Source organism: Pinus tabuliformis, chromosome 5_2 (assembly GCF_031772625.1).
Source record: "Pinus tabuliformis cultivar Carrire ecotype Pingquan chromosome 5_2, CPIR1, whole genome shotgun sequence".
Lineage (NCBI taxonomy): Eukaryota > Viridiplantae > Streptophyta > Pinopsida > Pinales > Pinaceae > Pinus > Pinus tabuliformis.
The window spans coordinates 349,850,036-349,864,502 of record NC_142306.1 but is presented as its reverse complement, the minus strand read 5'-3'; positions in this window follow the sequence as shown (position 1 = coordinate 349,864,502).

Genomic DNA, 14,467 nt, shown 5'->3' with positions numbered 1-14,467 from the left:
GAAAATTCCAACCTGTACCTGGAATCAGCTGCTATCCCTGTTTATCACTCGTTCCTCAAAAGACGAGTCTTCTTTAAGCTCTTTTCAACTGACTCGTAAAATATGAAAAGATTGCCGAGTTTTGGCCTTCCAGCTCGTTAAAGCGACTGGAAGAGCTATCCCTCCTCTAGATTTTAATCTTTTTGGACCTGAGGGATTATTGCACAAAAAGATCGAGCGCTTGTTTTGTTCGACTCGTTAAAACTATCGAAAACTCATCCCTTCTATATTGTTTTATACTTTTTCGGACTTAAGGGATTAGATGACGAAAAAGGAATTTTGGAGTTAACTTTATGTACTTTTTCAGACTCTCTAAAAATGAAAAGGACCGAGTTATCCTTGTCGTTAGACCCGTTAAAATCATTAAATAGCGACAAACTTGTCTTTAGACGAGAACGAGTTTCACTATCGCTAGGCTCGTTAAAACATAGCGATAGGCTTGCCCGAAGGGCAGGTTATAGAACAAGCATATGTTATCCTCCTCAAGCTTGACAAAAATAAAGAGGTACTGGTCAGCAATGACTGGGGAAAAATTGGGAGAAACTAAAGAAAACTTTGATGGTAGAAAGTCGCTCTTGAACATGACACTTTTCCTCCGTACCACAATCGGGTTGGGTTGTTTCATTCACCGGTCACATCCATGGTCTCGCCATACCATCCATATCTGGGGTAATGCTACCGATCCATCGTATCAGTGTCGCCATATATTCAAGAGAATTCGTTCAGAAAGAGTCAACCGTGTCCCATCCACTGCCATACATTATCCTTCATCCTTTCATGACCGCCACCCTGAATCATATGCCACAGATCATTTTCACCTCCATTAAAATCATTAGCTCCGTTCCGTGTCACTGATGTGGGATTCATTAAGGCCCTCCTTTGACGGATCGCTTCTTGTCGACATCAGCTCATTATCCAAGAAGTTGATCTAGGAACACCCCCTTCAGTACTTTGAAGCTTGCATGCCACAATGGCAAGTTTCTCACTTCCGGCGACAGGTATACATCAATGACTTTCGACCGAAAGATTTTGCGTGGTGTTTGATGCCAAGTCCTTTATTCACACCACGTGAATTGTACTGCAATACCTTGAGGGTCATTATCATTATCGGTGATTCCTCTCGCGCTTGTTAACGGTTTACATCATTGACCGATAATCAAGCGATGTCTTTCCATGTTCGACTTCAGAACAATTCTCACATGGATCGACTTGTACTTAGAGTGAAGATCGAACGAGTTTGAAGACCCCGGATCTAGTTTCGTCCATCCGGGCTGCGGTATATATTCAGGAAAGATAAAGACCTTGACATGTACATCATTGCAGCAGATAATCATCCTACTCAAAGGATGATAATTTCATCAAAATTATCAGTCTACCATCAGACGATTGTCTGTTCTATGTACAGAAAAATGAATTTATAAAGCTGAGCATGGGAATGCCCGCCTCAGCTAGATCATGAAAGCAGTATGAAAAATAATGTATTGTATTGTATTGTATTACAGGTCTCCTCCCAGCATTGGATGAACTTCGGATCCCCCTGATAAAGCATTTCGCCCGATAAACAGCCTCATACTTTAGGGGGCAACTGTTATAGACATTTTTGTGCCTTACAGCATTAAGCATGAAATGTCCATAATCTAAGGGATCCAAAGTCCCTAAACATGTTGTTACTACCCCTAGAGGAACAAGGCTAACAAACCACAGCAATTCACAGAAGTTCTCCACCAAAAACTGCTCAAAACAAGTCAATTCAGGATCATTTCAGTGGCTACACTAGCTGTTTGCGCTGAATGTCAAAGCCAACACTGGCTACCTGCGTTGAATGTCAACTGGAACAAAGGCTACCTGCGCTGAACGAGAGTGGACAAGTGGCAGACTCATTTCTCAAGGTGTCAAGACCCAGGAAGCTTCCAAAATGACACTTGCCTCAGGGAATTCGACTGGTGATGAGTAAGAGGTTCCAAATCTCCAAGTGGAAGCAAGAACCTCCAAGTGGACTCAAGAACTGACAGAGGGAGAGGACACTAGTCAGATCTCAAGCTGACTCATCCTCTCTCCAAACATCTATATATGGATCTCTCCTCCATGAGATCTAGGGGCTGGAATTTTGTTATTGCAAAGAATTGCTGTTGGTTTGAGACTGGAATCATTGGGTGCTTAATGCTTTGAAGGGGCTGAAGATAGGAATTCCATTTGCTGGGAAGGAGATGCTGGATTGGAGCCCTCTGGGTTGTATCTCTTCCTGAACCTTGTTATTCATCAATAAATTTATCTTGGTTTCTCCTATATGCTGATGTATTTTGATGTATGAATGTATTAGCATGTTTAGTTTATTTCTAATCCTAAACTAGTTATGAATGTGAATATCTGTCTTTGTGTAGTGTTCTTCTCTTGTCTCAAGTAGTTGTTCTCTTGTCGCAAGTAGCTGTTCTCTTGTGATCTTGCAGGAAGTTGTAGCTGGATAAGCAAGAAAGCAAGTAGCTGTGAACACCCAAAGAGAAGAGAGACCGGATCGAGGGACAAACGGAAGACACCGGCAAGTCTATTGATCTCTCTTCTTACACATTTCATAAAGGAAGAAACCAGTATAGCTGTACTCATTTGTTGCTAAGGCACTGTCACACCTTAGGTGGATAGGATCGTCCTGCATAGGCATTTTTCCCCACAACACTAATGGCTCTTCCGTGTTGATGTGTTGTAGGTGGATCGTCACGCCACTCTAGCAGTCGTCCTGAGGTTGTTGTCCTTGTTGCTAATTCGTTGCCACCATGTTGGTTGTTATCTCGATGGGTGATGTGAGTGGTGATATGTTGAAGCTTTAACTGATGGAATGTCTTTCGTGAATTCCTCTACTATTGGTGCTTGAGTGTTGTCTGGTGCTTTTTCTGGTACCTAGTTTGATGTTTTTCTTTGGTTGTCGACCATCAAAGGCTCATCATCTGATGTGTCAATGTCATTATAGCTTTGTGCTTCTACCTCCATAATCTTTGCTTGGGTGTTAATGGAAATATCGTGCAATGTAATTTTCTTCTTTTCATACCAAAGCTTCATGAATTTCTTCTACACATTAATATTGACAGTACCCACAGATTCCATCCAAATATATTCCAAAACAACATCCATATTATCCATATCTGAAGTATAAAAATTACAATGCAACACTTACTTACTTATCCATAGAAAGCTTCAAATATTTATAAATTTGAACATCCTCATTATCAACCTGTGACTTTGCAATATGTTTTGTTGAAACTTGTAATTTTTTTGCCACATTAACATTGATTAAATTATTCTTGCAACTAGGATTGATAGACACAATGATCTTCTCGTTCTTAATACATCCATCAACCTCTAATAAGGAGATACTAGCAGAAAATAACCCTTTAGGTTTCTTGGTTTCCTTCTTTCCAGTATGAGACCATTTGTCCAAAAATAGTTTTTCAATTTCTTCAGCATGACATAACTTCAGAATATCAATGTAAAGTGATTTCCAACAGATAGCAGCCTCACCTTTCAAATAATACCCTATGCAGTCCTTCCAACACCGTGGACGGTCACACTTCTGAGAATCTATAAAAATTTCAATAGTCGGCCCATCATCTTTTCCTGTAAAAAAACATCTTGCTAGAAGCCATGAAGAGGGTTTTGAAAAAATCACTTACTTTGGCGAAAATTTTAAAATGGATACAACTCTATCAATATGGCTCAAAATCCTTATTATAACCTATTTTTGGAAATGGAATGACCATTCTGCATCTTCTCATGTGATATACATCTCTATCTAGGCATTTTGGAAATTCAGATTCGCTCTGCAGTTGTCCCGTTGTCAAAAAAATTTGATTAAAAAAAAAGAAATTATCTTATATCAGTGATATCTCCCTCATCTGGACTCCATTTCGAAAGTTTTTTTTTCCAAATTGGGTAATTTTTCAAGGGGATCTCAGATATGTAATTTTTTTCTCAAAATTCCCCACAAAACCTACAAAAATTAGCTGGAGATCCATCGTCCATGAATTGTCGTCAAAAAAAATTTATGCGACACCGCTGATTTTTAAATCAGCAATAACTCTCTCATCTGAACTCTGATTCGACCGATTTTTTTTTTTTGAATTTGGGTATTTTTTCGCAAAGAATCCAGATCTGCAATTTTTTTCTGCAAATATTGCACCAGAAGTTTTAGATCTGATTTGCAAACTCGTCGCCCCAAAAAATTCCTGCAAAAATAAAAATAAAAATCTTTCTGCTTTGCCCAAGAAAGTGCTCTGATACCACTTGTAGTAGATCTAACTTGCAAATATATGAGAATAGAAATATGCCCAGAAATATCAAGATCTGAATATAGAAATGCTTCTCTTTATTAATCTAAACCCTTAAGGTAGGGTAACACCATATGATCACTCCTTAAGGAAGGAGAACACTCCACAAGCAATATTCTTACCAATACAATAATCCTTGACATCTCTCAATGGGGAGTCTCTAGCCTCTATATAGGCTTCATACATACAATACCATGGTCTCTCAATACCATATATCTAATACAATGGGCTTATCATATTATTCCTAACTACTTGTGGTCCCTTACATGATGTGGGTTAACCACTTTATTTATTAACTATGGCCCATCACATTATTACATTATTCCCTTGGGTACCTCTCTCTGTACCCCATACTATCCCCCCTAGGTATACTACAATATGCAATCAAGAAAACAATTTCCGTTTTGTTTCTGATTTTTCGAAATCGCATAGACTGCAAGTCAAAGAACATATGAAAACCAGAAAGAGTAGCAAACCAAGAATATAAACAAAAGACTAGAATATGAAATCTATAAAAAAATATTCAAAAAAGGGCATGTTTCCACAAAATCTAGAAAGCATAATGCAAATCCCCACTATGAAAAACTATGACTTATGGAAATAAGAGAAAGGGTTGCCCCTAAAACCTCAACAGCCTTTCTCTTGCTATTTGGTCGTATTTTACACAATGGGCGCTTCCCTAAATCACCTAAATGATAAAAAACTAGTATGGCTCAACGTAATATAAGAGGTTTATAAAATGGGATAGAGTACTGGCAAATCTTAGAAAGGCATAGATATTTTATGTCACAACTCATGTACTCAATTCCTAAACAAAATATATGGCTATTATAGGTTAGGGTTTTATTGATTTACAATGGCAGGGTGCACAATGTTATATAACATACAAAGGAAAGGCCTATCAAGGATAATCAACAAAAGGGAGTAAAGGCCTTCCAATAAATACCTAGGATTAGGGTCACCAATGGAGTATGGCCGAAAAAAGTATGCATAAACAACAAATTGGTATGACATCAACCCTAATTAGGAAGGATTTAACGTTGTACAATGCTAGATTTTTCTTTTATGTGATTTATTGATGCAATTCCTAATTAATTAGCCACACACATCCCACACAAATTCAATTTTATGCAAAAAAATTCCTTAAAACCCTAGTGGCTAAGCCTAGACCTCTAGCAACAAGGAAAATAAGAGGAAAATTAATCAATTTTATGAATGATCAACACGATAGTTATTAATTCCTTATCCTAAATAGGCTTAATGGAATCTTCTAGGCATAAAATTTCATGAAGAGGTTTTGATGTAGTAATGGGGGATGACTAGGGCATCCATTATTAAAACATTGACTAATTTTTCTTGTGAGGGGAAAAACTAATATAAGGAATGCACATTTAGAGTTTCTTTATAGGATTCAAAGTAAAAAAATTGCATGCAATAGTGGAGCAAGATTTCAAGGTAAATTTAGCATTTAGTCATCGCGTAAATAGAAACCCTACTTCACACATACAATATGCAAAATGTCAAGATAAAGCATGAAACTGAAAAGAAAAAAATCTCCAAAGAAGCACTTATTCCAATCCTAGAAACATATCCATGCAAAATACCATCACCACAATAATCCACACCATAGAAAAGTCATATCTTTCCCAAGTAGCGAAAAAAAAAAAAATAGATTATTTCACACCCTTTTTGTAAAGAAGAGTGATCAAAATGTGTGATGATCATATGGAACAAGAGGGAGCCCCTATTTATACGAGGCTTATCACCCTTATTTTACAACAATACAGGTAAAATCCCTAAGTACAAGTTCACTTTGAGTGTTAAACAAGTGTGAGGATACAAGCTAACCTCATAGCTCAAAAACATAACAAATGATGCCAAAATGACCATACATGTGGGAGAAAAACCTCCTACATTATGACGTCATTATCTAAAGGAGCTTAAAATGCCACAAGTGTTAAATAGGCTAATGAGTGCTCCATACTCCAAAAAATATCTCTAAGTCCATGTGTATGCCTATAAAGTGTCCCCAAACCATGACATCATCACTAGAGTACCCTTTGTCACCCTCTAAAGGGAAAGAGGGGTGACATGGCACCAATCCATTTAAGCATTGGAGTTAAATAGTGATATGCAAGCCCTCCCCTATCACCTCAAGGATAACCATTGACATCCAAGCTTCTGAATAGGCAACGACCATCAAATAGTGTCAAGGCCAACCTAGGGGCATCCTGGGTCCATTTAGGCACATTATTAATATCTCCAATACCAAGCTTCATGGGCTTAGTGTTTCAACATTTTTTGGTACTTTAGAGTATCAAGTACCATGTGGAACCATCACATCGCCTAACACTATGCTCTGGGTGGAAAACATCACATCAAGAAGGTCATATCTTCTCTATGAAATGTGTGAAATAGCCTTTAGAATGCTACTAATAAGGAGGGAAATAATCTCTCAAGAGGCCTTTGTTGTTGGGACAATACCATCTAACAAGACCCTCTTAAGATAAAGTGAAATCATCAATCATTAGGGACAATAGCCACAAATGCATCATAGTGGACCATACCTAATGTTGGGGCCATAATAATAATTCACACAAAGCTCACTTTCAAATTTCTAACTAGATAAAGTCCCAAAAATATATATGACCTCCTTATGTTAGGAATGTTTAGATGGATAACCCTATTAGTTGTTTCCATCCCCCAAGAGGAAGTGGCAGGTCCCAAGTTATCCCATCAATCCATAAGTATGTGTGATAAGGGTGGTTGTAGAGTGGAAATTACTTTAGGGCAAGGTGGCATAGCCAAGTGACTATCTAATGGAGGTCCAACATCCTGAGTTTATAGATATAAGGAGGGAGAAATCATGGATGCATGAGTTACCCCTTTCCTCAACCTATTTTTTCCTCCCCTTTGGTGTGCCTTTTACTTCATTATGATTTGCTTTGATTTGGGTGCATAACTTAGGATCCCAAGCTTACTATTAATATTTTCCATTACCCCTTAATGATGAGTCACTTTATCACTCATCAGGGTTGGGAAAATACTAGGGTTACTTTTATGAATCAAGCATCATATGCTTGAGGAAATAGGTGGTGGCTAATGAGGGTGGCTAGAGCTCATCCTAGGTTTTTTCCCATGTGCTAATCAAATGTCCCATCCATATTTTTCATTTTATTTTTTTCTTTCATTGTGGATTTCTTATGCTTTTATCTTTCTTTTAGCTACATCAACCTCCAGGGAATGGTTTTATGGACCCAGACTCAAGGATGAGGATGAAAGGGTGCCAATACTACTGACCAATTACCACCATATAAAAGAAAGGAGATGAATAAATGGGGACATGTTTAAAGTGGAAAGTATGGAATATCCTATACATGTTACTTCAATCAGTGCATTCCAAATAGTGTCATTCTGTTGATGGTGTTGGATACCACCAACATACAGGGGGTCTAACTGATGTGAAGTCTCAATTAGACCTCACACCATTTGGAGTAGGAGCCCCATCTAGAGTATCGACCCAACCACCATAATTGTAAGTTTCACCTTGGTTTCAACGCATAACATAATAGATTATATACATAAACCTTGAACAAGCAAGTAAGTTGACATTGTGAAACACCGATTGCAATCTGTAAAAATAGGCCTTCATGAGCGGGAGACGAGAGTGAGTCTCTGGAAGGAAGTAATAGTACTAATCTAAAAGAGACACATGAGAGCATGAAAAAATTCATTTGCAAAATAGTTCCAGTAGTGGAACATTAGGCCACTTCTTAATTCTCCAAACAATAGTTATTCTCTCCTATTCCAATTAGAGAAGCCAAGATTAGCTCTCCAAATCTTTGCTTGAGTTGTGAGGTTGCTTTTATAACAAGAGGAATGACAATTCATCTCCCCTTGACTCTTGTTTTTTCCTAAAGACTCTTGGACTTCTAATGTGTCCTTTGGACTTCTTAACAACTCTTAAACTTCTAAATAATTTTTGGACTTATCCATATGACTTTTGGACTTATATACAACTCTTTTGTCCATATATGACTATGTGACTTTTCATATTCCACATATGACTCTTGAAATTCCATATATTACATTTTGTCCTCTTCCCTTTAATAATTACATAATCACATTCCACATGATGTGGAATGACACATGGACACACATTAACCATTATGATGACACTTTTACAAGTTACAACTTGACAAGGATGACATGGACTTCATGATGAGGTGGAAATGGAAAGTTTTCTTACTTGCTTCTTCATATTGCATTCTTGATGGTATATTTGATCTATTCTTCATCTTCATGAAAGATCCACTTTGTTTCTTATCTTCACCCTCCAAAGGTTCTTTGATCAATATTGGAATCCTTTAAGTCATCATGCATTGTCTTCTTTATGTCTTGGTCCATGATCTACTTCATGTCTCCATGATAGCTATCTTTTGTTCTTCTTCTCTGCAGGTGTTTCTTTATGTTGTCCCCTTGCTATATTCTTGGATAATTACCTTTTCATGTTAGGAATATACTCCTGCCAATGAAAATCATTCATGAAAAAGAGAAATCAGACCTTAAAACATTTATTATATCACTACCTAGTTCATGGAATGATCAGCTGATGGTAGGCCCATGAGAGGGTTAAAATAAGGATGCTTAATTGGGAGCGATATTTGAACTCATCAATCGCTTATGAGGGCTTCATTTTTCATTTTTACTACGATTAAGGCAGTGAAAGGTAAAGGCTCACAAGGGGCCTTCAAGGTGCACTTGTGCACCCAAGCAAGAGAGAGAGAAAATGTAAGGGCGTAGTTTCGAAGCACAAAGGAGAATTATTCATTGGTTCAGGGTGTGTTTGTGCACTCAAGGAAAAAAGGAGGATGCAGGGGTACACACCAAAGGAAAAAGGGATTAGGATTTTTGCCTTCCTAGTGCGTTTGTGCACTCAATAGGAACTAGGAGGGAACAACTCTTCAAGTTGGAGGAGTGCGCTCAAATGATGGCCTCAGGCTTCCTGACTGTGCCATGCACCCTAAGGGAAGAGGGAAGGATTCTTGCTTTATGATCATGCCATGCACCCTAAGGGAAGAGGGAAGAATGAAGTTTTCATGATTTGTGACTGTGTCATGCACTTTTAAAGAGATAGAGGATCTTTGCTTTTTCAAAGTGTGCTTTCTTGTTTCGAAGTGCACTTTTGAAGGGAGAGAAGGTCCTTGTTGTTCTGAAGCATGCCTTGTTGTTTCGAAGTGCAGTTCATTGTTTTAGAGTGCGCTTCATTTTTCCGAAGTGCACTTCATTATTCCGAAGTACACTTAGGCTTGGGATGGTGCAATTCTCTCCAACAATGGGTGATTGTTCATCTGAAATGTGTTTTTCACTGACAAAGGTGGAAAAAGGAGAGGTCACTTATCCCAGGAAGTACTAATGCACTGAGAGAGGTATGAGACCTTAGAAAAGACTTAGTGCACAAGTATTGGAGGAAAAGATATGTCAATGAGGCTCGTGAATAAGCGGTGCTCATCACAGGAGAGGGGATGGAGAGAGCAACAGAAGAGGTTTGGCGTGCAGGTATAGCTCCTCCGTCCAACGATTTGGGCATCATAGAAGATCTTGGGATGGGGAATAAATGCTCGCATAATAGATCTGAAGAAGCATAACATGCCAAACAGATGCATTTCCTATCAGACCTGAGTTCCCAAAAGTTAGATTTGCCAACACATTGGCCAGATCTGGATGTATACATTAGATCTCGCTTTACTATCCACCATATTTGAGTTAAAATTCAAAGGAGGATTATCTAAGAAGACTGATAATCTTATTCATAGATGATTTCTTCAAAGCTAGGGAAGCATATACATAAATCTCAGTTCCATTGTGGTCAATCGGCTCTCATTGTGGACGAATCTGACTTACTTCGTGGGGATAGACATCAATATCCCAGATCTGGTGTATATTGTTATCTATTAGGTTTTGGTTTGGTTTGATCTCACAATATCAGAAATATTCTTAGTGGATCGGCTCCCAAGGTGGGCAGATTTGTTTAAATCTCTTCAATTTCTAGGTTTACCACAACGCAAATATTGGGAGGAAAGGGTGGAGAACTGTGGAAAAGAATGGGAGGAGGCATCTTCGATCTCTGGCATCGTCATGACGAATATAATGAAGTCGGCCATCACAACGAATGAATCAATGCAAGGGCACATGAATAACACAGGGGATTTTCTAAATGAACCAATCATCTTTCTCTGCCTCAACTCTGGGATTACAAAAACAAAGCAACATTAGGCATCCATTGTCTGGGGACGGAGAAACGATTGTGGCCACAGTCAATGTATTGCCTTGGCACTGCACATTTCTTTTGCTAGTGTGTGTTTTGAGATAGGGTACTCAATGTACCAGATCCACAACAAGCAATAAAGGTTGAGCAAGATCATTATGTAGTAGTGAACGATCCACAACTGGATCTGAAGAAACCCACCTCAGAACCATTTGAAGGAATATAGATCACTCTCTTTATCAGATCTATTGAAGGGAAATTTGTTTGCATTAAGATTGGCTGTTGGGAGGAGATAAAAACTCTCAAACAAAGGATTCAAGAAAAGATGGGCATACCAACTAGTATATAACTCCTGATCCATGCAGGAAAAGCACTTCGGGAGAATCTCAGGTTAAAGGATTATAACATCGGTTGCGACTCAAAAATCTTCCTTACTTCAAGACTACTAGGAGGTTGTCTTGGTACAAGCTCCAAAGGACCTGCTACCTTCAAAGATGTAGTCAAAGGGAATATGGAGCCCCAAATACAAACAAAACAGACAACCACTACTCTTGGTTCCTACAATGTGGAGTAGATGACTGAGATCCCTGCTTTGACAATTACTATACCTAAGGTAAATGAGATACATGATGATTTTATATCTAAAGTAGTGATTTGTAGATTTAATGGGTTTTGGCCCAAATTGGAAGCCCTTCGCCAATGGATTTTCTCCATTTGGACAGAAAATTGTGACATCCACTTATGCTCAAAAGGTTTTTTCATTGTCAAGTTTGACACAGCTAAAGACAAGGAATACGCATTACATGAAGGACCGTGGTTTTGGGGTAATGTTGGTCTCTTCATGACACTATGGTTTCCAGATTTTGATGCAAATACCATGATGGTTTCCAAAATTCCAGTGTGGGTAAGGTTATATAACCTACCTTTACATTTTTGGCACAACAAAGTACTAGAAGGTATTCGAAATTCCCTTCGGAAATTCTTAAAAGTAGATGGTGATTGACTTACAAAGGATATCTTCACATTGACCAGAATTTGTGTGGAGGTTGACCTCAGTCAAGACCTACCGGATCGCATATTGTTATACCACAACAATCAGCAATGGTCCCAACCCCTTAAATATGAGAATAGGACCTTCAAATGTTTTATTTGGCAACAAACTGGTCATCTACAAAGTGCCTGCCCACAAAACAAAAATGACAACCACCAAGGCCGAAAGGATGGCAGTTTTCTACTACTCAGGTAGTTGATATAGAAGAGGAAAAACCCACATAAAATACCACAAAAAACACAACACAAGAATTAGAACTCCCTGGAAATACCCCATTCATTAATGCATAGACCACCCAGAACAACTCACAAGAAGACGAGAACTAGAACTGCTACTCTTTAATTCCCAGGACATACATCCCACAATAGCAAATTGGAAAACCCACTTCAGGGAAAGAGGTTAGTGGCAACAAGCAAACACATGGATCAAAAATCTCAAACTCTAAAAAATAAATTCCATCTATTATCAAAGAGACTCAAATGTCTATTGTAACATCCACACCCAACGCTGGTGGTTAGCAAAAAATGGAAAAAAAAAAAAAATAAAGGTAGGAAAGAATAGATTAGTTTTATTAGAGTTTTTCTATTGATCCTAAGAAATCAGGACATTATTTTTATGCATGTGCTTTTTTAGCATCTACAACATGTAATTTTTCTCATTATGAATAAGATTATGATTTTTCCTTGGGGAAAAAAGTGGTGCTCATTACCTGTTGAAGGATTGAAACTTTCATAACTTTCATTGAGAAGTAGGAAAACATGAAGAGGACACTTGCAAAATGCAAATGACCTTGAAAGAAACACATGCCAAAGTGAAGATAACAAGAAAAAGACACTTATTAAAATGGAATCAAGCAAAATCGATAGTTGTAAACATGAAAGTGACGTTTGTGAATGCAAGGGTGTGCAAAAGCAACAGTTGGGAAAACTCGCCAAACTAAAACAATTACCATCAAAGTGAGTGAGATTGTTAATGAAATTGTGCACTAACTGTCGACATGAGTTGAAGATCACACATACACTAACTTAATGGATGGTGTTATGCCTCTTCAAGCTTGCATACAAGAAGTGTGGTTATGAATTCATGAAGTGTTATGAAACCAGCTCATAAAAAGATAGAAAAGATAGATTATTACTTAGAATTCAGCCTCTTCAAGGGGGTAACCTCCTTTACATTACACAAATGAACAATTCTTGGATGATACAAATGACAAGACCTCCTTTCTATACATAGGAGTCTAAGGGGTCATATTATAATCAAAGCTGACATAAAAATAATAATGTAAGGGCACAATAATAACAATAGTGGGCTTCTATGGGGCACAATAATAAAAATATGGGGACTACATGGGCACAACAATATAATAAGGGGGTTGTACTAATAATAATAAGGGGTTACACTAGTAGTATAGGGACCTAACATGCCCCTCTCCTTCAAAAAGTGTTGTCCTCAATGCTTGAGTAGTTCTTGATGCTTTTGTATAAATTCTTGTCCTCCCATGTGGAATCTTCAATGGGTAAGTTCTTCCACTTGATGAGATACTCTGAAATTGATCTATTTCGTAGCTTTCGATTTCTCAATTCTGTGACTGCTTCAGGTTCCAATATGATTTTTCCTTCCTTGTCAAGTTCTCGCAATACTGTTTGAACTGGGATCTTCTGCAACTTTTGAAAGAGTCCCCACTCCTTTGGGCTTATGGATATATGTAAGGCCTGATGTTTGGAGGAACACTTCATGGAATCAAATGAATAGCATGATCATGATCATGAATAGGTGGGAGGCCTTTGGGAGTCTCAAATACCTTGGAATGATTGTCCAAAACGTTTTGGAGATCTGGAGAAATACATGATTTTGATGTGGGATCCTCTAGTGAACATAATTGCGCAATTACACCTCGTTGTTCTTTATTTAGAAGCTTTTTCATGCTATTAGAGTTGATTATCTTTCCAGGTTTTCCTTTGATACCACTCAATTCAACTTCCTTTCCTTCCCAAGAAAATTTCAAGAAAAGTTCTTAAAAATTAAAAGCTATCGTACCTAAAGATTGTAGCCATTGGACTCCTAGTAAAACATCAGCACCACCCATTAGAATGGAAAGCATTGGGCTATTCAATACATATTCTCCCATGGATAGCTTAATATTATGGCACTTTCCAGAGCAACTTATGGTTCCTCCACTTGCAACCATCACTTGACACTCCGGTGTTGGATATAGGAAGCAATTCAAATCCTTGGCTATCTTAGAATCAATAAAATTATGGGTACTACCCGAATCAATCAACACTCTTACCTTTTTCTTCTTGATATGTCCTTCTATCTTGATAGTTTGAGGAGTGGTAATTTCTTCCAATGCATTATAAGATATGGTCTGATTGATTTCTTGAGACTCGATGTGATCTTTCAATTCTTGAACATTTTTCTTCTTGATATGTCCTTCTATATTGATAGTTTGAGGAGTGGTAATTCTGTCCAATGCATTACAAGATATGGTCGGATTCATTTCTTCTTTCTTGATGTGATCTTTCACTTCTTGAACCTTTTTCTTCTTGACATGTCCTTCTATCTTGAGAGTTTTAGGAGTGGTAATTCTTTCCAATGCTTTACAAGATATGGTCGGATTCATTTCTTCTTTCTTTGGGGTTGGTTCCTGGTGTATATACTCTTCTTTTGACGTTTCTTGATCCTTTTCTTCCTCCTCTCCATAATCAATGTAAAATAATTTCTTCTCAACGCACTGATGACCTTTAATGTATTTGTTATCACAATTGTAACAAAGCCCTTTTTCTCTTTTTT